This window comes from Parasteatoda tepidariorum, chromosome 3 (genome assembly GCF_043381705.1).
Source record: "Parasteatoda tepidariorum isolate YZ-2023 chromosome 3, CAS_Ptep_4.0, whole genome shotgun sequence".
Lineage (NCBI taxonomy): Eukaryota > Metazoa > Arthropoda > Arachnida > Araneae > Theridiidae > Parasteatoda > Parasteatoda tepidariorum.
The window spans coordinates 78,273,988-78,296,145 of NC_092206.1; the positions used below are offsets into that span (position 1 = coordinate 78,273,988).

The 22,158-nt window shown below is 29.0% G+C and overlaps 1 protein-coding gene across 3 annotated transcripts in view; it reads left to right on the forward strand.

The window, feature by feature from the left end:
* LOC107441233 (uro-adherence factor A) overlaps positions 1–22,158 on the forward strand; it is a 127,418-nt gene that overhangs the window by 80,731 nt on the left and 24,529 nt on the right. For all 3 annotated transcript variants that reach the window (XM_016054416.4, XM_071178875.1, XM_016054418.4), the window contains one exon: positions 12,537–12,607. The gene's annotated coding sequence lies outside the window, so the exon portion shown is untranslated. The remainder of the gene's footprint in view (positions 1–12,536; positions 12,608–22,158) is intronic.

Sequence of the window (22,158 nt, forward strand, 5' to 3'; positions counted from 1 at the left end):
TAAGAAAATAGTTCTTTGTCAGAAACTAGTTATTTTATCATGGTCATGTAAAGTTTTAGAATATTATTTTGCATTTTATTAAAAATATAATGTGCTTAAAAAGTACTTAAAAGTTGCCCATTTTTTGTTATTAGACTTGGCTACGCACCCTGTAGTACTTTACGTCGCTCTAAAGTTGCACAATTTGGTATTGGCGACAGTCTGAAAACATCCCTGAGGATGATCGGAAGATATGTCATTGCAAGTTTGATTCTCATCAGAGGGGATAGCTTCAAGCTTTGGTAGCCAGAAGAGCTTACCCACCCGTTCACTGACCACCCGTCCACTGACTGATGACCCGTTCACAGTTTAAATGACTCATTAAAATGTTAAATAATCGAAACGAAAGACGAGGAAATTAAAATGAAACATAAAAAAATAAATAAATAAAAAAACAAGTCGAGAGAAATTAAAGTTTAGTTCACTTTCAAATTTAATTCGAATTAAAACAGTTATGCATTTTATTGCTCTGTTATTCAGTTTTCAGAGGTTAATTCTCATGTTTATTTCTGATGGATAGTAATTTTAAAGCAAAAATTTGTAATTCATGTATGTTGGCAGTACAAAGTGGTTTTATTTTTAAACTTACGTCAATATTTCTTTCGAAGGCCATTCTAAAGCTAAAATCGCAAGGTATGTGTGACAAGGTTAAGATTTAAGTCTGGTAGTACGTCTGTAACCCTTTCTTGTATGATTAACAAGCTTGTGATTTTATCAGTTTAAATGCGTTATCAAGATTCGTACAAGTTCTTCAAGTCCTTAGAAAGATTTCAGTTATTTAAAGTGTAGTATATATTTACATACACATACATGTTCCTTTTCAATCCGAATCGGAATATAGGGCTTCGATCATAGCTCTCTCCATCTCACTCTATTTGTGGCCTGATATTTTGCCTCTCTCCATGTTTTTCCTAATATTTTCAATTCATTTACCATCGTCCTGCACCAAGTATTTTTAGGTCTTCCTCTTCTGTTGCCCCAAGGGTTCCAATCAGAAACTTGCTTTGCTTTAAATTTTTCAGGTTTACGTAGAACATACCCAATCCATTTCCATTAACTTTTTTTAATTTAAATTTATTATAAGGGCCATTAAAAATTATTATTTTTCATTTATAATTTTTTCTTACAAACTTCCAGAAATCTTCTATTTTCGGTTTTTAATTTTATTTCTTACAAAGGACATTAAGGTCTTATAAGACAGTTACTTTTATTGGCGACTTACATTAGAACTAATATCTTCTATTGTAGGCATGTTGATATAACGTCATTAAATTTTTTAAATTTTTTTTATAATTTTTTTTTTCATTTGACCCGAGCTAAGATTTTTCTTTGATGAATAATAACGTTCATTTAAAATTCTTGATAAATATTTTAAAATATTTCTTTTTGAAAATTACTACATATTTTAACCATTATATATACTCCCAAAATGAAAGCAATCATATTTATATTTTTCAAATTTAAAGTGGTTTAATATAAACCACGTAATTTAAAAGTTAAACACTTTTACGATTTTAGTGCGTTATATTATTGCCAAAAATAAATTTGACAGTTATCATACCACTGTTTCTGAAAGGGTCAAGTGCAAAGGATTAGATAATATAAGTTTTAACAAATTCTGTCCACTTTATGGTACTGGACAGTAATAGGCAGGGATCACTTGCTCCGATGTAGGACACACTGAGTTCTCAAGGCAAGAGAACTTTCAGGGCAATCACTTCTGTCATGTTTTCTCATCTCATGTACATACTTTTGTTTTTTCATCTTTTTGAATATTAGTACTTTTTGCCTTGCCATTGAAAATTGAAAGTTTCAACAAATTAAATTAGATGCGTGTGTTCTATTTCATTTATAAACAAAATAAAGCGGAACATTAATTTCATTAAAACCTTTATCACATACTTTTCAAATTGATATGATCAGCTAATTAGCATTATTTGTATCACTCTCACATTACTTAAAGCTTAATTTCATCAAGCTCTTCGTTTGATGTGCTCACAATAATCAAACAATAGAATTTCACAGTCAAAATTTATTAATGTCAGACACAATGCAAAGAAAACACGTTTTGCATACGTTTCTAACCTGAGGTGTTCAACCTTGACAATGTTAAGTTCAAAGGTATAACCTTTTGGTATCTCTGCGACATGATATTGTTCATTGTTGCGAAATGAATATAACCGGGTATTATTTGAATGGCACTTTACATTGAAGAAAGTCCAACGACTGAGAAAGTATCATTTCATCAGAATTCTTTCTTTATTTTCAATGAATTGGATGTTTTTTCTTTTCTTTTCTTGAATGTCATAAATCGATATAAATGTTACAATATTTCTGTATAATGTGCCATTGTGGAAATATTATTTCGATGGGGTTTTGACCTTTATCTTCGATTCTTACATATTGTTAAAAATGTGTCTAAACTATTTCTGAGTTTCTCAGAAAGGGAAGGTGACATAAAATAGATTGTTAAATATTGTAAAGAGAAAAATACAGTTCATCAGATCTTTTCAGACATGATTGAAAATTATCCTGTAAAAAATTCATAATTGTTAAATAAAAAATATTTTTTATGTTTACTAAAAGTGAAAACCAATTTTATTTTTGTCTAAACTGAGTCGAAAAAAAGGGTTTTTTGGTTAAGTGATATCCATCCTTTGGGAGATTCGTCGTTTAGATCACTCCGAATGATGACAAGGACTTTGCATAATATTATTTACAGAGTTATTTGCATAATATTATTTACAATTATTTACAGAGTATACATATACTAAATAAAATAAAAATTCTGGAACTCCATTGTTCCTATCTGCATCTATACTCTCTCCGCATGCAGTCTATACTGAAGATCTTTTTTCAGGAAAAAGTCCTCCTCTTCCACTCTTTCCATCCCCACTCTAGGTGAGCGACACTTCCCGTGTCCCTCACCCTCTGACCCTCAGGTCAGGGGTCATTCAAATGCGTGGGAGAGGAATCAGAATCCTGACCGGTAATGATGAAAGTTAATTTCGAAAGTGGTGCACCTCAGATTTTTCGGTTTAATTTAACACGGAAATAAGATTATTCTCAGTTGACATAGTTTTTAAACGCTCTTTATGTATCTCTTGTTTCTTTAATTTAGTTTTGTTTCTGTTATTCGCGACACGATAAATAACTTTGACGACAAAATATGGGCTTGCGTAGCGCTTAAAAAAAAAAAAAAAAAAAAAAAAAAAAAAAAAAAAAAAAAAAAATTCAACCACAATTCAACATGTATTTGTCATACACCACACAGCTCCAGTTAATTTAAGCACCTTTCTGGTAAGAAAAATGGATTAAAATATCGATCGATAATAATTTACAACAGCGATAACTGAGAAAAATTTTAGCGGAAAACAAATAATTTTATTATTTATTTGTTCAGTTGAATAAACTAGCTAATCGGAAAATGTTCTTTATTTTGATTGGCGAAAAGCTTAATTGGGTGACAAATTATGCTTCTTAAAGTTAGAAAATGACAAAACTTGTTTTTTCTTCCTGCGTAAAAGTCGAGTTGAAATTTGAGCACTCTGTTTAGTGAAAAAGTGGATGAAATTTCATGAAGATCCCACCTTCGCACGCAGGAAAACTATTTACTTGAAAGTTGATAAATAATTGTAAGAAAAGAATAGGGTTTATTTAAGTTTTAAATACCTCTTCAGTCAAAAACTATGAAAATATAATATTCAATTACGAATTTCATTTTTTAAAACCAATACACATTTATTTAAAATACAAGAGTTTGAATGAAACAAATTAGTAAACGATGCCTGTAATAAAATTAAAATTTTTTTTCCTAAAAAAATCCACAAAAAAAAAGAAGAAAAGAAATCCACATAGGATTATATGGGGGATCTGATTAAACGAGGAATCAAACTTACAAAATTTCTATTTTAACTTTTTTTTTGTTAACAGAACAAAAAGAACAATCCGGTCGTAACAAATTTACAGTTACCGGTGAAAGAAATGTCGAAACATTGTTTTAAATTCCATGTAATTGGTGTCATTTGATGTAAATTGTTTCATTAACATCTAAATTTATATAAAAAAGTAACTATTGACATTCTGTAAATAATAATCCACGTAACAAAAATGGAACTTTTCTGGACTTTTAAATAACACTGTATACATGATAGTTCTGTGAGCAAAATCTTTTGACATTTTCATTTACGTTTCGTTAACCGTTGCCATTTTTCTTTCAACAATTCAAACTGTTTCACTTGAAAGGCATGTAAATTGAACATCAAGAAGACATCAATTTTAATATGGCGTAACACGCGCATTTAAATGTTCAACTTCAAACGATTCAATCTAAGATTTAAATTACTTCTTCTTTTGTCTTGATGGTATTTATTCCGTGCTGGCGTGATTTAGTCCAATTTAACTTGGTTTGGCTTTGTCACTGGAAATTATAGCCGTGCATCGTTGCTTTTGTGAAAGTTCCGCCGACATATGAACCTTTTTTTTTATATATCAGAACGAGAAAGCTTGATTGCATCAGGTCAAATTAAACGTTCATTTGGCTGTTGTCTAAAAAATTGCCACCACGAGTCAATGACTTTGACTTTCCGCGTCCGATTCAATCAACCATGAATTGTTTAACTCCCACATCAATGAGGAAATTGACTTTAAAGGTTTCACTGGTCTACCTTGCCATTGTGTTGTATGTTTTTTAAGGAATATTTTTAATAAATATATTGATTTTTGATGGGTTTTAAATTCTTAACAATCGGTGTGAATTGAGTTGTGATTAAGGCGGGATTTTTTTTTGCACGCTTCATTTATGATGAAAATTAAAAATTTAATGATTGCCTTGTTTTTTACTGATGACTTTTATTTTTTAATTTAGTTATATGTTACCTCTACTGAAAAAAGTGGTGGAAAAAACAATGCTTTTGATAATTAAATAAATTTGATATTAAACTGAAGGAGGAATAATATTAACTTTGCATTTTAATCAGGTATGTTTAATGTAAGTTTTTTTTTTGTTTTTTTTTTTGTTACGGTATTATAATAGTTTAACATCCTTGAAACAAACACTTTCTTAACAGTTTAATATCCTTAAAATAAAAATTTTCTTAACAGTTTAGTATCCTTAAAATAAACACTTTCTTAATGTATATTAAACAAACGCTGAAATTTAGCTGAAAAAAAAATTAAATAAAATAGAAATAACTGAATAAATTTACAATGCTTACAGAAATAATCTTTATTCGATTATAATAGATTTTGTTTCACATTTTCCTGACCATACCAAAAATATTTTTTAAAATAATTCCCAGAACATCTGTAATAAATCGTATGTGTTATCAAAATTTGGAAAATTTGAAGTTGTTAAAAAATAGCTTCATTAAGGACATATTTAGTTACATAACTAATTACATTCATATTTAATTACGTAATTAATTACATTCATATTTAATTACATAATTAATTACATTCATATTTAATTACATACTTAATTACATTCACCAAAGTGTTTTAATATCTCATGAATTTCCAATATTTTTTTAATTAAACACTGGTAATTAAGGTATCGTGTATAGGTAGGGGAGAGTGGGGTCAATTGTAACAGGGTACGATTATAACAGAGCAAAAATTTCGTGTGTCGGGTTCTAGATTTGGCTCCTAGGTGGCGCACAAGGTGTATTTAATAAATCTACATGTACACCCCTGATGGCAACCATTTTTATGTNGCTGTTGTCTAAAAAATTGCCACCACGAGTCAATGACTTTGACTTTCCGCGTCCGATTCAATCAACCATGAATTGTTTAACTCCCACATCAATGAGGAAATTGACTTTAAAGGTTTCACTGGTCTACCTTGCCATTGTGTTGTATGTTTTTTAAGGAATATTTTTAATAAATATATTGATTTTTGATGGGTTTTAAATTCTTAACAATCGGTGTGAAATGAGTTGTGATTAAGGCGGGATTTTTTTTGCACACTTCATTTATGATGAAAATTAAAAATTTAATGATTGCCTTGTTTTTTAGTGATAGCTTTTATTTTTTAATTTATTTATATGTTACCTCTACTGAAAAAAAGTGGTGGAAAAAAAACAATGCTTTTGATAATTAAATAAATTTGATATTAAAATGAAGGAAGAATAATATTAACTTTGCATTTTAATCAGGTATGTTTAATTTAAGCTTTTTTTTGTTACGGTATCATAACAGTTTAACATCCTTAAAACAAACACTTTCTTAACAGTTTAACATCCTTAAAATAAACATTTTTTTTAACAGTTTAGTATCCTTAAAATAAACATTTTCTTAATGTATATTAAACAAACGCTGAAATTTAGCTGAAAAAAATTAAATAAAATAGAAATAACTGAATAAATTTACAATGCTTGCAAAAATAATCTTTATTCGATTATAATAGATTTTGTTTCACATTTTCCTGACCATGTCAAAATATATTTTTTAAAACATTTAACAGAACATCTGTAATAAATCGTATGTGTTATAAAAATTTGGAAAATTTGAAATTGTTAAAAAATAGCTTCATTAAGGGCATATTTAATTACATAATTAATTACATTCATATTAAATTACATATTTAATTACATTCACAAAAGTGTTTTAATATCTCATGAATTTCCAATATTTTTTAAATTAAACTTTGGTAATTAAGGTATCGTGTACAGGTAGGGGAGAGTGGGGTCAATTGTAACAGGGTACGATTGTAACAAAGCAAAAATTTCGAGTGTCGGGTTCTAGATTTGGCTCCTAGGTGGCACACAAGGTGTATTTAATAAATCTACATGTACACCCCTGCTGGCAACCATTTTTATGTACTTTTGAAAGAGTTACATCACAAAAGATATTTTCACGCTACGTAAGTACTTTTTTTGGTATTAGAATATTATATTGTAACAAAGTAATTTTGTTTAAGCAGATAAAAATTATTAACCGAATATGTTAGTGGACACCTTCATTAACATTTCAAAAAAAATATTAGTTTTGTTAATTAACTAGCATTGTTTTTAACAAATGAAGCTGAAATGGGGTCTTGGGGACGATTGTAACAATAAGTAAAGGGACGATATTAACAGTTGAAAATAAATAATCTTTTGTTTACAAACCATTACTTAACTCTTTAAGAACCACCAATAGTTTCCTATATCATTTATATTATGTTGCATGTGCATTATTTTATTTGTCTCCTTTCACAGCATAAATCAAAATTTTTTAACCCCTTAAAGTTAAAAGTTTAACCCTTTAGGTTTCTGCTCCTTATTACTTTTACTCCTAAAATATCACTACTATTTTGATCAATAAAAAAATATATCACAACTATGATAATATGTACACTTAACTATGCTTTAGTTGAATTTATGAACTGTTACAAATGACCCCGTAAGTGGGGACAATTGTAACAAGTGCACGACTGTCAAAAATTGTTAATAACTAATATAATAACATTTAAAATAAGTTTCCTTTTTTCTAGTAGAGGATAGTCTACTTTACTCGTCTGTCAATTAATACTAATAATATATTGGATTTTTTGTTGGTTAAAAATAGTTAAGTAAAAATGTTACAATTGATCCCACTCTCCACTTCATTATTTAAAACTTGTAAAAAACATTTATTAAGGGCTATTACGTACAAGATATTTAATAAATTAATCAAATATTAAAAAACTCCATCTAAACGAGAGCAGAGTTAAGTTTAATGCAACTATTATTAATTTATGAAATCCGCGACAACCTTGTAAAAAGAATTGCTGACTTTTTTCAAAAAAGGCTTTACTGAAAAAATTTGTTAAGTGATCAATTGAAATAAATGACATGACATTACGAACTTATTTGGATCCATTAGTTTATCTCCCTATATTAAAAAATCGTCATCTTAACGTTGTCTTTTGTTTTACTGCACAAAAACGGTAAGCCTTCCATGGGGATAAAGCGTTCGCCTTCCAATAAAGTGAACCGGGTTCGAATCCCAGCGATGGTTGGTCAAAAGAAATTCAGGACCCGGCTCGCACCGACCACTGTGCTTACGTAAAATATCCTCAGTAGTAGACGGATCATGGGTTAGGTTCCCCTGCCGTCAGGCAAAGGCGAATTTCTCCCAATACTTGATCCAAAAGTTCCCTTGTCTTCTGGATTGGGTTCAAAATTGCAAGGCTACAGATTTGAACATTTATTAGCCGTAAACGCAAAATTAGGTCGGCTGTTCAACGACAGTAATAAAATAAAATAAGAAAAAATAAGGCTTATAGAAATGTTTGACGGGATAAGGATGGAAAAAAAATTAACATTCGATGTTCGGTTCGAGAATTATTAACTGTTAAACTTATAATAAAAATTACCAAACAGGCCGCTACGAGCTGTGGGAATGCAACTAGGCAATTGAAATTTGGTATTCTCAAAGAGCCATAATTTTTATGAATTTAACCCGGGTTTTTTTTTCTTCTTCGAAACTTTAACATGCCCGAAAGTTATCGTAATTTTCAAAATCTGTAACATTTAGAAAGTTGAAATTACGAAGGTATGTAGAAAAAAGTAGCGGGGTATTTAAGTGAAAAAATGTAAGATTCGTCAAATAATTCGAGAATTCCGCTAAACTTCTAGGGAAAAATACCATCCTTGTTCGCTGTGTTGCCAGCTAAAATGCAACCACGGGATTAAAATTTGCCTTGCTTAGAGAGTCATTTTTATTTGTGAACTAAATGCGAATTTTGTTTTGAAATTCCATTTTGTTACTGGAATTGCAAACTTAAGTTATTGGGATTAAAAGTATTTTCGTGATTTTTTTTCCTGTTTTTTTCTTTGAATGTCGACTAATCATTCATAGTTGTATAATATTTATTTTCCCCACACCTGATTTTTATTCCTTTATGGTACAAGCTCGTTCTTTAGTCGACTTTAATTAAAGGAACAAAAAGGAAAAGAAAACAGAGAAAAAACGACTACATTAGTCACACAATCAGTATTTTTTAGGTTAATTTTTTCAGATGATTATTTTTCAAATCTAGGTAATCGTCTATTTCATTACGATTAGCATGTTATCAAAATGTACTTACATAAAGCTGTATTTAGTATAATTTGATAATTTAACAATATGTTCTGTGCTTTGTGGAAAATCTTGACGTTTAAGGGGAAAAAAGTAACGATGAATAAGAAGCAATTACGTGGGTAGGTGAGCGGAGCGAGCCGGGGTAGAGCTTCTTAGTGAGAGTAAAAAGTCTGAATCTCTCGGGGGAAAAATGTTTCCTTAGAGAAAGTGCATTTTTATGCCTGATTTTGAAACTTAAACAATGTCTGTACTAACTGGTCTACCTCCTAGCCCCTAAGGACCCTCTACAAATGATGTTATTTTTCGAGAGGGCTTGATGAAATTGTGAAGAGAGGGATAGAGGGGCTAACAAGAAGTGTCACAACACATATTTTTTGTTCAGATAAAAACATTTAAAATCATCAGTTATATATTTTTTTACATATTTTCATACTATTTTTCATCAACATAAGAAAACAAATGCAATCATTAATATAGCTATGCTTAAAAGCGTCAGTAAAATACATAGTTAAAAGTTAACAAACAATTAAAATATGATCTATAGCAAGTGGTTTAAGCCTGAACTTCTAGTATATATTTAAATATATGACATGTGAGAAGGAACGGTAAAGTGGGAGGGCTAATTGTGACACCTAGTCAAAAATATTTAGAAAAAAAAAAAGCGTGACACCTATTAGGTGCGGTCCTCTGGTACGTTAATGTGCTTAGATCCGATTGTTAAATTTTAAATTATCCAAGGTGCTCCGTTTTTATTTTTCGTGGGCAGAAAATTGTACCAAACTCGCGTATTGCTTTTTTCTTCCTTTCTAAAGTGATACTACGCTGTTAGAATTTTCATGCGGCCCTTTAGTACGGCCGTATGAAACTTCTAACTTGTTTTTTTAGTGCGATAATTTAGTGCGGTCCTTTAATATGTGTTAGATCCGATTATTAAATTTTAAATTATCCGGAATGTTCCTTTTTTTATTCTTCGTGGACAGAAAATGGTACTAAACAAGCTTATTACTTTTTTTTAAATTTTTTAAATTTTTTTTTAAAAGTTATACCACTCTGTTAAAATTTTCATTCTGAAGTTACGGTAAAATAACCGACAACAGACTGTCCATCTGATTAACCATAATGTTCACGGTTAGGAACATTTCTTCAACTTAACGGTTTTGAAACTATTTACAACTGCTACGGTTAAAAAATCGTGAATGCAAAACTATACAGTTTTGTAACAATTTACAACAAGCATAATTTCTAAACCATAAAAATAAAACCTGAACGGACATTGGAGCTTTGTGTGAGCGCCATTTATGCGTGGATGATAGTTTCACATTTTAATAGTGAAGTCACTGACTGGTGAGTGTAGGATACTAGAAACTATTCATGTATCGAAGGAATAAAAAAAATATTGTAGTATCAACTCTAGGATTCGAACCCCTGTTCAGCCAGTCATGAGATTGACCAATTCGCCCTCTACAGTATATACTCCGCTGCACGGACAAAATGGCTTCATAAAGTGGGCCTAGTTGGCGAGGATAGAGCACAGTGTTAGGTAAAAACAATTAATAAACGTTTTTAAACTGTATAGGTAAAAACAATCAGTACACGTTTTCCCCACTCTTAACAGTTTAAATATTATCTTTTTTTATAGTTATTTGACCGTTTTAGTAGAATATGGTATAATAACAATTAAATAAGTTGCTATTTAATAATTTTTACCGAGAAATTTGTAATAGTGTAGTGAATTATCTCATTTTAATTTTTACCCAATTATTAAAACACCTCAGACTACATTTTCATTCCAAAACAATATTTTCTTATGTCGAAGAATTTAGCTCCCTAAACCCAACTGAAGTCAATTTTCATGGAAGTTTAAAGTGTTTTATAAAAAAGAATGACCTTTCGTGCTGATCGGATTCTTTTCATGACTTGCATCATAGTTACGTGACTATACGTTACATCTGCTACATGCACCTTTTTGTTCTGGTAAAAATAGTTTGAAGTCATGGATTGTTAAGTTCAGGGTCTTACAGCGGTCTCATTATTCCATTTTATTTTTATCAGGAAGTAGAAGCCTTGAAATTAATCATCGTTATGAATAAAACTATGAGTAACATTAATGTACCATGGGTATGCTAACAATTTTATTAATATTTTAATTTGACTATGTATTTATTAATGACTGTTTTGTAATAGATATCTCAGCTCTCATAATTGATATCTGTCTCATATAATTCCCACTATTTACTTAACTTGGGAATTAAACTACTTTTAACGCTTTCATTCGAAAAATTTATCCGCTTGTGTATAAATCTTATGGTGTCTGAATCGTTTTTTAAAGTTCCCTCAAGTTTTTATTATTGCATAAAATGTATATTGCTGTAACATAACAGTATGCAAATATTTTAATAATATTCAGCAACTGTTTAAAAAGCGCAATTCATCAGCTGTTAAATTTCTGCGTATATCAATCACACGTTATATTTTTGTACCTGTGTTTCAGCAAATTTGTTTTTTTGACTGAATGCTTAGGATATTTAGTGCAGCATATTTTACTACAATTTTATTATATAATTTTAAAACCCAGATTTTCCGTTTATTTTTTGAGTGAGCATTTTTAATAAGTATATAAACTTTTGAGTGTTATTTAAAAATTAATATTTTTTAAAAATATTTTTTGTTTACAACTGGGTACTTGCAACTCAAGAAAAAGACGATCACTGATACCCAGACACGTGACTTATGATCTCAGCGCAAGCTGATTGTATATAAACAAGATGGCGTGTTAAGTCCAGCTAAGTTTCTCTACATAAGTTAGATTGTTAATTAACGTGAAGTTAACTAAATACAACGCCGTGACGCGCATCGAGTTTGTTAATATATATTTCTTTCTCATCTACGTCATTTACTTAATTTAGATTTATTATTTGTTTAAGTATTTTATCGTAACTGTGATATATTGTAGTTTGTGTACCTGGCAACTTCAATACATAATTAGTTTGTTTATGTTCTACAATTTCTACAAGGCTTCTTTGTGTGCCTGTCTTTGTGTTAAGAAAAAGATTGGAAAATAATTGAAATTTTTGTGAAAGCAATTAGAATGTGTCACTTAGGAGAATTTATACTTGTCGGGCGTGGCTTACTCGAAATAGAATTGGAAGAACAGCTGATAACATAAACAACTGCCACGTTTCATCAACCAATCAGGATCGAGATACCCACACTACGTCACTTGCTGGTATCCAATTTCCATACGTACACCGAGAGAGTATGATTTTTTTTATTTTTGTTGCTAGCGTAACTTAAGAATAATTTGGATTATTTTGCATTTAATAACTAGTTTGAAATCAAATTAAAAATCAAACTAAAATCCAAATACATAAAACGTTCTTAGGATTTCAAGTGTATCAATTTAGCATTTTTATAGTTAATGTTTCTCAACATTGCATATCTTTTTTTTGCAGATAAAAAGTGCTGGAAAAAGTGTTTGCGATGACATGAAAATGCTTATTATCAAGTGCGATATTCTTTAAAGGTAAGATTTTTCGTTTTATTTTCGTATTCCTCAAAAAAATTTGTTTCTGAAATCATGTCTTTTACTAGAAGAAATTAGTGAGACTTTTTTCTCAACGGTTTGTTAAAATATTTCTTACTGGAAAAAAGTGATCCATCTATTGATAAACCTAGATACTGGATGGTAAATTAAATTTTAAAAATTTATTCCACGAAGAACTTGATAAATTTGTGAGTAACCCGTCAATGTAATAGGTAAATTTTTTCTGTGGATCATTGGTGAAGAATGATTAAATGCAAGATTCACGGTTAGTTCACCCGTTTCTAAAATTCCTATTGCTAATTTCGATCTATCCATACTAATTTCGATTTATTCATTTTTAAACAATGCTTCGATTAAATTACTATTATGATAACAGTGTTTACTTATTACTGTGATAGTTACTGGGATCGTTACTGTGATAGTTTAATATCACCATTAAATTCAAAAATCAAAGCCCCAAATAATTATTTTCATTGTTACTGCGATAATGTGCTTAAACAACAAATATGACAGTATGCTTATCAGGTAGTTTTAATTATGTTAGACATTGTTTCGCATTATGGTTACTTTAATTCGAGTGTCAAAAAATATTAAAAACTCTTAAAAGATAGCCGTCCCTATTTTGGGGGTTTACTTTAATTTTGCATTTTGTTTTACTGCGCGAAAACTGTAAAACTAGAAAAAAAACTGTAAAACAAATATACTCTAAATTACTTAGGTGTTTAGGAAAGTGTGTAGGGATTAAGATGGAATAAAAAAACGAACATTCGAATAATTTATTAACTGCTAAACTTGTCTGGAAAAAATATCATATAGGTTGCTCTACAGACCGCAGAAATGCAATTTCAGAGTTTAACTTGCATGCTGAATGGGTCCATATTTGTTTATAAATCTAATTCATATTTTTTTTCTTCCTGGAAATTAAAATTTGTTCAAATGGTACCGTTAATTTATCCGTATACCGTAATTTTTTTTTTAAATGTTACCGATTATTTTCGCTGTTATTTTTGTTTTACGCAGAGAGGATTGTGCAACTGAAAAAAATCCGGATTTTCCGCTAACCGCCATCCGGAAATCCAAAGTCCAGAAGTTTCAAGAAATCATCGATCACATTTATGTATAAAAATTCTTACATATTTTATTTAAAAATATTAGAACTAGAATTTGCAGTTGGCATCTCATTCATTTGTAAATAGTTTTTCTGGTAGAATAATAAGGGTTATTCGAGATAAAAATAAACTTATATATAATTATTAATTTAAAATATGCTGCTTTTAATTTAATTAGAATTTCATGTTGTGAAAATATCAATGCTTTAAATTTATAAAGACATTAATTATTTGATATCCCTCATTAATGATTGTACTTAAGAAATTTTCAGGATTTTTGAGTTGGGCTCACAATCACCCCTGTTTTACGTTAAATTTTGATTTGCTGCTCAAAATTTAAGATTTAAAAACTTGTAATTACAGTGTGTTGAGAAAGATTCTAGGATTTAATAATAAAAGAAAAATTGGATTGGCAATTCAACCGTGGTAATAAAAAATAATATTTGACGTAGATCCGTCGTAACTCGGTATGGCACCTCCCAAGAGGTGATCCACGTTCCTATCCCAGCGACAGTTGGTTAATATGAGTTCTACTCCCAGCTTGCACCAACCAAAGTGATGTAAAATATCCTCAGCGACACACCGATCAGGGTTACAATTTCCTTGCCATCGGGCTAACCACAGTAAGTTTTCGTGGTTTTCTTCTCCATGTAACACAAACCCCAGCTAGTCCTAAGAGAACCAAAAAAGTCTTTTACAAAGGCTAGTTTTCCCTATTATTTGATCCAAGAGTTCCCTTGTCTTCTGGATTGGGTTGAAAATTACAGAGTTACGGAGTTGACCATTGAAGTCCAGGGTGCGTAACGTTTTTAAAAAGCTCTTAAATATACTTATTTTCGATTTTCGTTTTTTAAAAGTCACTTTTTTCATTGGGTGTTTTTAAAAATTGCTTAATTTTCTTTTTTTCAAACTGAGATTTTTCCTTCACCATGTTGATTTTCACTACAAATTATGTAAAAAGACACAGTTCACATTCAACGTTTTCACAATGAATTCAAACCCAATAAATCTACTTCTGCGTATTGTCAGTCCGTAGCGTATGAAAACGCCATTCGTTTAAATGATTTAAAATTTCATGATTTTTGACAATTGTCAAAAACAATGCCAAAATGTTTTTTTTTCTCGACATGACGGTTAAAACAAGATAAAACCGTCATTTGTCAAAAACTTTCCAACCTTGTCTAATTATGATATTTTTTTAAAGTGCTTAAAACTATTTTTTGAGTGCTTGGAAAGTGCTTAAAAGGTGCTTATTTTTTGTTGAATTATTTGGCTACGCACCCTGTAGTCGTAAACTCGAAAATTGAGTCGGCTGTTCGACGAAGGTTATAAAATAAAATAAAATACAATCTCGTCAAAAACGTGAAAGTACTTATAAAAAATTCTTTTGATTTTCAGTTCATAAACATCCTGTGTGAAACATTAAGTACAAACAAAAAATGGGTTGATTTTCCTTATCACGGTACTCTGTAATGCATTATATCATATATTCTCACATTCTCATTCTATTATTTAACAAAATCGTTATGTTATATTTAACATTTTGTTTCTTCCTAAATCATAAATGAATTATTCTATATACTAATTTCACAGTGAACACATAGACAATAAAATAATGTTACAATGTGAGTAATTGCATGCCATTCAATTTATTATCATTGCTAAAATAAATAAGCAAGTAAAAATTTAACGTAACGGATGAAGAATATAATTAAACGGAAATACGTTTTATCCATCACCGGAAATGAATTGAATGAGATTATTTCTGAGAGGAAAATTATTATTGTTTTTTATTATGTTACATTATTCCGAAGTCGAGTTACAAAATTGTTGTTTTGCAAAAGAGACAAAAAATACTTATTTGCGTATTTAATTCTTTTTTTGTGGATTTATATCTGATACTTTATAAGCTTTATCAAAGGCAAAATATATCTTTTGTATTTGTAAATATTTCTCACAGAGCATACCATTCACTTAGTTTTTTTTTCTATTAACAAATCGTTAAAAAGTTATTTTTGTTGATTTGTTTCAGATACGTAATAAACTTGATCAGGGCAAAATATATATGTTATAATGGTGATTAATTTTTATAGAGCATAACTTAAAACTCACTTTGATTTGTTCTTAAAATTAACAAATTGTTAAAAAGGTATTTTTGTTGATTTGTTTCTGATACGTAATAAACTTGATCAGGGCAAAATATATATGTTATAATAGTGATTAATTTTTATAGAGCATAACTTAAAACTCACTTTGATTTATTCTTAAAACTAACAAATCGTTAAAAAGGTACTTTTCATTAAATAAATAGTTTATTCTTTCAAAAAATTAACAAATAAATAAATTAGTTTGTTTTTTCAATAGTACATAAATAAATAAATTAATTAATTAATTAAATTTATATTTGTTTGNCAAACTTTAATGAGCGTAGAACAAGTATTGCATTGCTTTATATCTTTTAAATGACTCATAATAATTTTAAAGAGCAAAACATTTTTTTAATTCAATATTTTTACTTTATTTAAGGCATTTTTTGCGCAATTTTTGCATTTTTAAGGGCATTTTTTGCTCTTTTTAAGGGAATTTTTTGCACTTTTTAAGGGCATTTTTTGCACTTTTTAAGGGCATTAGTTGAGATTTTTTAGGTCATCAAAATCCGGGCTCTAGTTATAATGGTGATTAATTTTTATAGAGCATAACTTAAAACTCACTTTGATTTATTCTTAAAATTAACAAATCGTTAAAAAGGTACTTTTCATTAAATAAACAGTTTATTCTTTCAAAACATTAACAAATAAATAAATTAGTTTGTTTTTTCAAAAGTAAATAAATAAATAAATTAGTTTATTAATAAATAACTGTTAAAACGTCTTTAAACTAATGTTTTTGAAAAAAATTTCAATAGCCAAGCTGTAGGCGGTAATGCACACTTAATTACTTATTCAAATTTTTAAATGCCTTGTTAAAACGAGTGTAAGACAATCCGAGCGTAAGACAGTACAGACAAAACATCAATCAAAACAAGTAATCATTCATTGGATCTTGGAGGATAATTTTCGAATTAATCTGAATTAAACGAGTTTTTGGTATATCGGAAATAATCAATTGTTCTAAATGTAAAGTTTTTAGAAAAAAATCTTTTAAATTAAACAAAGGCAGATGCTGATGTGTAAATTAGAGTATGAAGGTACGAAAAGAAGGTAGAAAAAAATAACCTTGTGCATTATTTTTTTTCACCGTTATTCATTCCGCAATTTACTGGCGTGCACTGCATTATTATATAAAAAAAGCAAAATGTTCTCTATTACTTTACATATTATGAATATTTAGTGACTATGTAAATATATAAGGATAAATAAGATAGCTCAGGGGATAGAGCGTTCGCCTCCCAATGAGGTGAACCTTGTTCGAATCCCAGTGATGGTTGGTCGATACGAATTCCGCACCTGGCTCGTACCGACCACAGTGCCGACGTAAAATATCCTCAGTGGTAGAAGGATCATGGGTTAGAGTCCCCTTATCCTCATATTTTCTATCTTGAATTTTTCATTTAATACTAATTTAATCCACTAAATAGTATTTAAAATTTTTATGAATTTTTGTTATTTTTTTCTTTTTAAATAATATATAAATTTCTTTTTTTATTAAGAAGTCTTTTAAAATTTTCAGTTACTTTAAAGGCAAATAGAAATAAGAGATTTTATTCTTCAATAGCTCAAATAGTATTTTTATAATTACACCTACCTACAAGTGAAGGAGGGCAAAACAATATGTAATTCATATAAAAATATAATTATAAATATATATTCAACGAAGTTCATAAGAACTTCTGAAACTAGATAAAAACGTCCCAGAACTGAAATAATATTGTAAAATAATTGAATTATTGAAACTAGTTATGCTATAATCATACTTTCGCTTTTAGGACAATGTTACTGTTTTTAATTTAGGTTTTTTTTTTAGCAATCAAAGTAAATTTTTTATATTTTTTATTTTACTTATTTATTTATATATATTTTTAGTCAGAATTTTGAGTTCGATTTATTTTACGAACAGAGATTTCTAATTTCCAGGTTTTTAGCCGGAAATAACACAGACGATCAAAAAAATTTATTTAAGTATCTCAGCTTGTCTTTTGTTCGTAAAAAAGGATATGTCACAAAAATAGTGTAACCCTGTAAACGGTTAACCTAGATTTTTCTCATTTTTCAGCTGTCAACAAAGTTTAGGGACATTTAAACTGATTCACGCCATTCTAAAGAAATAGACATTTCAACAAATATTTTTTTATCAATTGAACAAGATTTTGTTTGCAATTCCAGAAAAAAACCTTTGTGAAATAGTTCAAATGCATTCTCGTAGTTTAGGCATATAATGAATAATATACTCCGTTCCGTAGTTTTTGCTTATAATGTAGGTTAAAAAGCAAATAAACCGGAGTAGGAAAATTCTATATTCTATAAAAGTCTTTATATAAAAATGGTAATAACACAAAATTTTAAAAATATTAATCACTTTATGTATTGTTGTAAGAATGAAACAATAATCATACTATGTAATCCTACTAGTAACTGTATCATGTTATATTTTACTGTGTATAACAATATGTTCTTATGGTTTATGATTATGTATGTAACGCCAGGATGAAAGATAATTTTTTCTTTTCCAGTAAAATTTATGGAAATTTAACAGACTTGAAACTAAAACGAAATAATAGCATAACAAAATAAAAATTAGAAAAATTCTCAAATTATCTAAAAAGGAGAAATTTATGACAAAATTAAAAACTGCAAAATCGTGTTAAAACTGACAAATTATCATCCAGTTCCGAGCTTCAGACAGAATTTTAGTGCTCTAGTTAATCTTAAAGATGTCCCTATTTCTATTAGCGATAAATTCAGATTGGCAGTAACATGTCATCAAAATAAATAAATTAATTAATGAATTAATTTATTTATTTTGATGATAATTACTGATCCATTAATAACTGAAATAAATTAGCTAGTTTTAAAGTGGTTGAAATTCCAACCACTTTGAGCTTAAGTCAGTCTTAAAGTGGTTAGAATTTTGATAACCACTTTAAGGCTAGCTAGAGCACTTTGGCAATAATATTGCGGTACTGTTTTTAGCAGTCAAACTGCATTCGGTCTAACATGAGGCTGTAGTAGTTTGGATGCACCATCCGTAAAATGTTGGGTAATTTTTACAGTAATATTTATTTAATTAGATTTATTTAGTGATTTTACTGTAATTATTATTTTAAAAATTACGGTTTATCAGATTCTTTTTTCGTAAAATATTTCGGTTAAAATGGATTTTATGATAAGAGTACCCTGAGTGCCGGTACTTTATGGGGTAATTTCATCTAAAAATTTTTACAGTGTAGTCGAAAAGTGCTCTATATTTTTGTTTTGGGATTCGGTTGTCTCAAACGTATAACCGAATTCATTAAAACACAGTGGAATAAAAATAAGTCGGGAGAGTTTCTGAACTTAATTCCTCAATTGTTACATGCAAATTAAAACCCTACATGCTTCTTTATAGGGCACTAATATATGTAATTGTAGAAACATAACGTCTTTAGAAGTATAATCTTAAGCACAATTTAGGGAAAAATACTTAATTAAATGTTGCTACTGTTGTTTAAATTGTTTCATTGTTGAAAGAACTATTACAGTTTGTCTTTAGACATTATAGCAGAGCCTACATGGATTTTTCAATAGAAGAATATTTAATGAGGCCTCATTTGTTAAAAGTCTTACCTATATGTCTTGTACGACCTAAATGATAACTTAATGAACTGTAATAGTGATCAATGTTTGTTCTCGGAAATACTAACTGTTCGACAATGTTTAAAATATGATATCTAAATAGTTTATGATTTATTTATACTTTTGTTAAAAAAAATTCAGTTTTAGAAATCTCTTTTATTTTCCTATTTTCAAGGAATAATTGATTTAAAAGGCGTGCGTTTTAATCTAAGTATCTGTTTACATAAAATTATTATTATTACAAATATCATTAAAAATTAAATATTATATGAAAAAGTAATATTATATTATTATATTAGAAAAAAATATATTATATTACAAATATTGTATAAAAAATTAAATATTATTTACAGGTGTATACCTTAAAATGAAGTTGTTTTTAAATTCTACTGCTATTTGTAATTTACCTAGTATATTTACAATTATAAATAGACTCCGAATACGGATAAAATTTGCCTTGAATGTTAATCTACCGAAAATTAGAATACAATTTTCCTATTAAATTTACTAATTAATGTTTCGAAATACTTTTTGTTTCATTTTTAATTCATTAAAGTTTATTTTATAGAACTTAATCACCAAGTTTTGCTTTCAAAAATCCTAAGAATTTTTATGGGTTTTGAAAATTTATTAAAACAATTATATTTGAATTTATTTTATAATCATCGTTGAACAGCCTATCCAATTTCGGGTTGGGTTTACGACTACTAATGCTCTACTCCGTACTCTTGTATTTTTGAACCAAATCCAGAAGACAATGGAACTCTTGGATCAAGAATTGGGAGAAACTTACCTTCGTGGAAGACTTTTTGATGGAGCTAACCCGCATTTGCGTTACATGGAGAAGAACGGTCCTCCTACGGTTAGCCTGACGGCAACGGGACTTTAACCCATAATCCGTCTACTACTCAGGATATTTTACGTTAGCACTGTGGTCGGTGCAAGCCAGATGCGGAATCCGTATCGACCGGCCATCGCTGGGATTTGAACCCGGTTCACCTCATTGGAAGGCTAATGATCTATCCCCTGAGCCATCAATAGCTAATATATTGCTATCCATGTAATTCTCCATATATTATCGTTGGAAAAAACGAAAATAGAATCTGAAAACAGATTACCTCGGTATAAAAACTTCATTCATATTTTTATTAAGCTATATTGATTTTGGAAATCTCAAAATTTGCGTATTTTAAAACGTGTTGCTAAAGAATAATTTTCTACTTAATAAAATGTCTTAAAATTAACTTTTAAAATTTACTCAATACGAAATCTAACATTTAAAAAATATACCAATTAGTTAAGCGTTTTAAAGTTTGGTTTAAAAATTTGCACTGTGTATATATATATGTATATATTATAGATCCATTACTAGTAGAATAAATTACTATTCAAAAAAGTATCGCCAATTGTGCTTTCAAAATTCACGCAACATAAAAATCTATTGCTGTCGAATAATTTGTTATCAAATAATTCGTTCTTATAAGGCTATTGGTTTAATTTTTTCTAATAAGAACTAAAAGATTAAGGAAAACGACATTGTATTTGACTACTTTTTGAAATCGTTTTCAGATTTGCGACTTTTTTTTGTTGCATAAAATATACGTAATTCAGGTTATGATTACCAGAAATTCAAGAGACAGAAAGAATATATTTTTATTTTTTCCGTCGAAAAAGTACTTTTACCCAGATATCTAATAGTTAGGTTAAAAGTAATAAAACTTAAGTTATGGTGGTAACCATAGCAACGCATCACAAATAATAGTCTTCCACTTTTTTTTTATTACCGATCAAAGATTGTTTATTACCGATCAAGATTTCCACCTTTACTAAATATGAATTTAAGTGTTAATTTCAATGCCAGTATCTTTTTTTCTTCTTTGTTCCTATCTCTGTAAGTTACTACTATCGAAGGATATATAAAGGTTTTTCACTCTAATTCTAGAGCTTGTAAAAAAGTGACGCGTATTTCTTTTCAAAGCGTGAAAATTGTTTAACTTTCTGACTCAAATGACTTCAGCGTACCGATACGGCAAAAAGCTTTACTACATGTCTTAGAAGATGGGTTTAGCGTTTACTTTCATTATTTTTTATGCAATTTATGAAAATCGATTTAATCTTAATTATTTATTTTGGGTAATAAAGTCAAATTACTTTTTGCCGTAACACCTAAAGTAAATTACAATTCGATTTGAATATTTTGAATTCTCTCTATATTTCTTGTTCTTAACCTTATTTGCATGTTGAATAAACTACATACTAATTTGATCGACATACATAATTAATTAATTTAAACTAGTTGAATAAATATGGATAAGCCTTATTATAATTTATAGCAGTATTCACCATAACAGCAAAACAAGTTTGATTCAATAATTTCTATTGAAATGAGGTTAAATCAAATCACATCTCGGAATTATAACTCAAAGAAAAAAAAAAAAATTATTCAGCTCGTTTGATGAAAAATGACCCATGAGAGAAACTGAAGAACGAGTTTTTCATGTCGCGAAAAGTGCCAAGTAAGCAAAATTTAAAAATTATCATTTACTTCACAAAATCGTTTATTAAGCGAGAAACAATATTTGAAAAAATATATTACACACGTGAGCTCTTTTAGTAAAAATGACCAATGAAAGAAACTGAAGAACGAGTT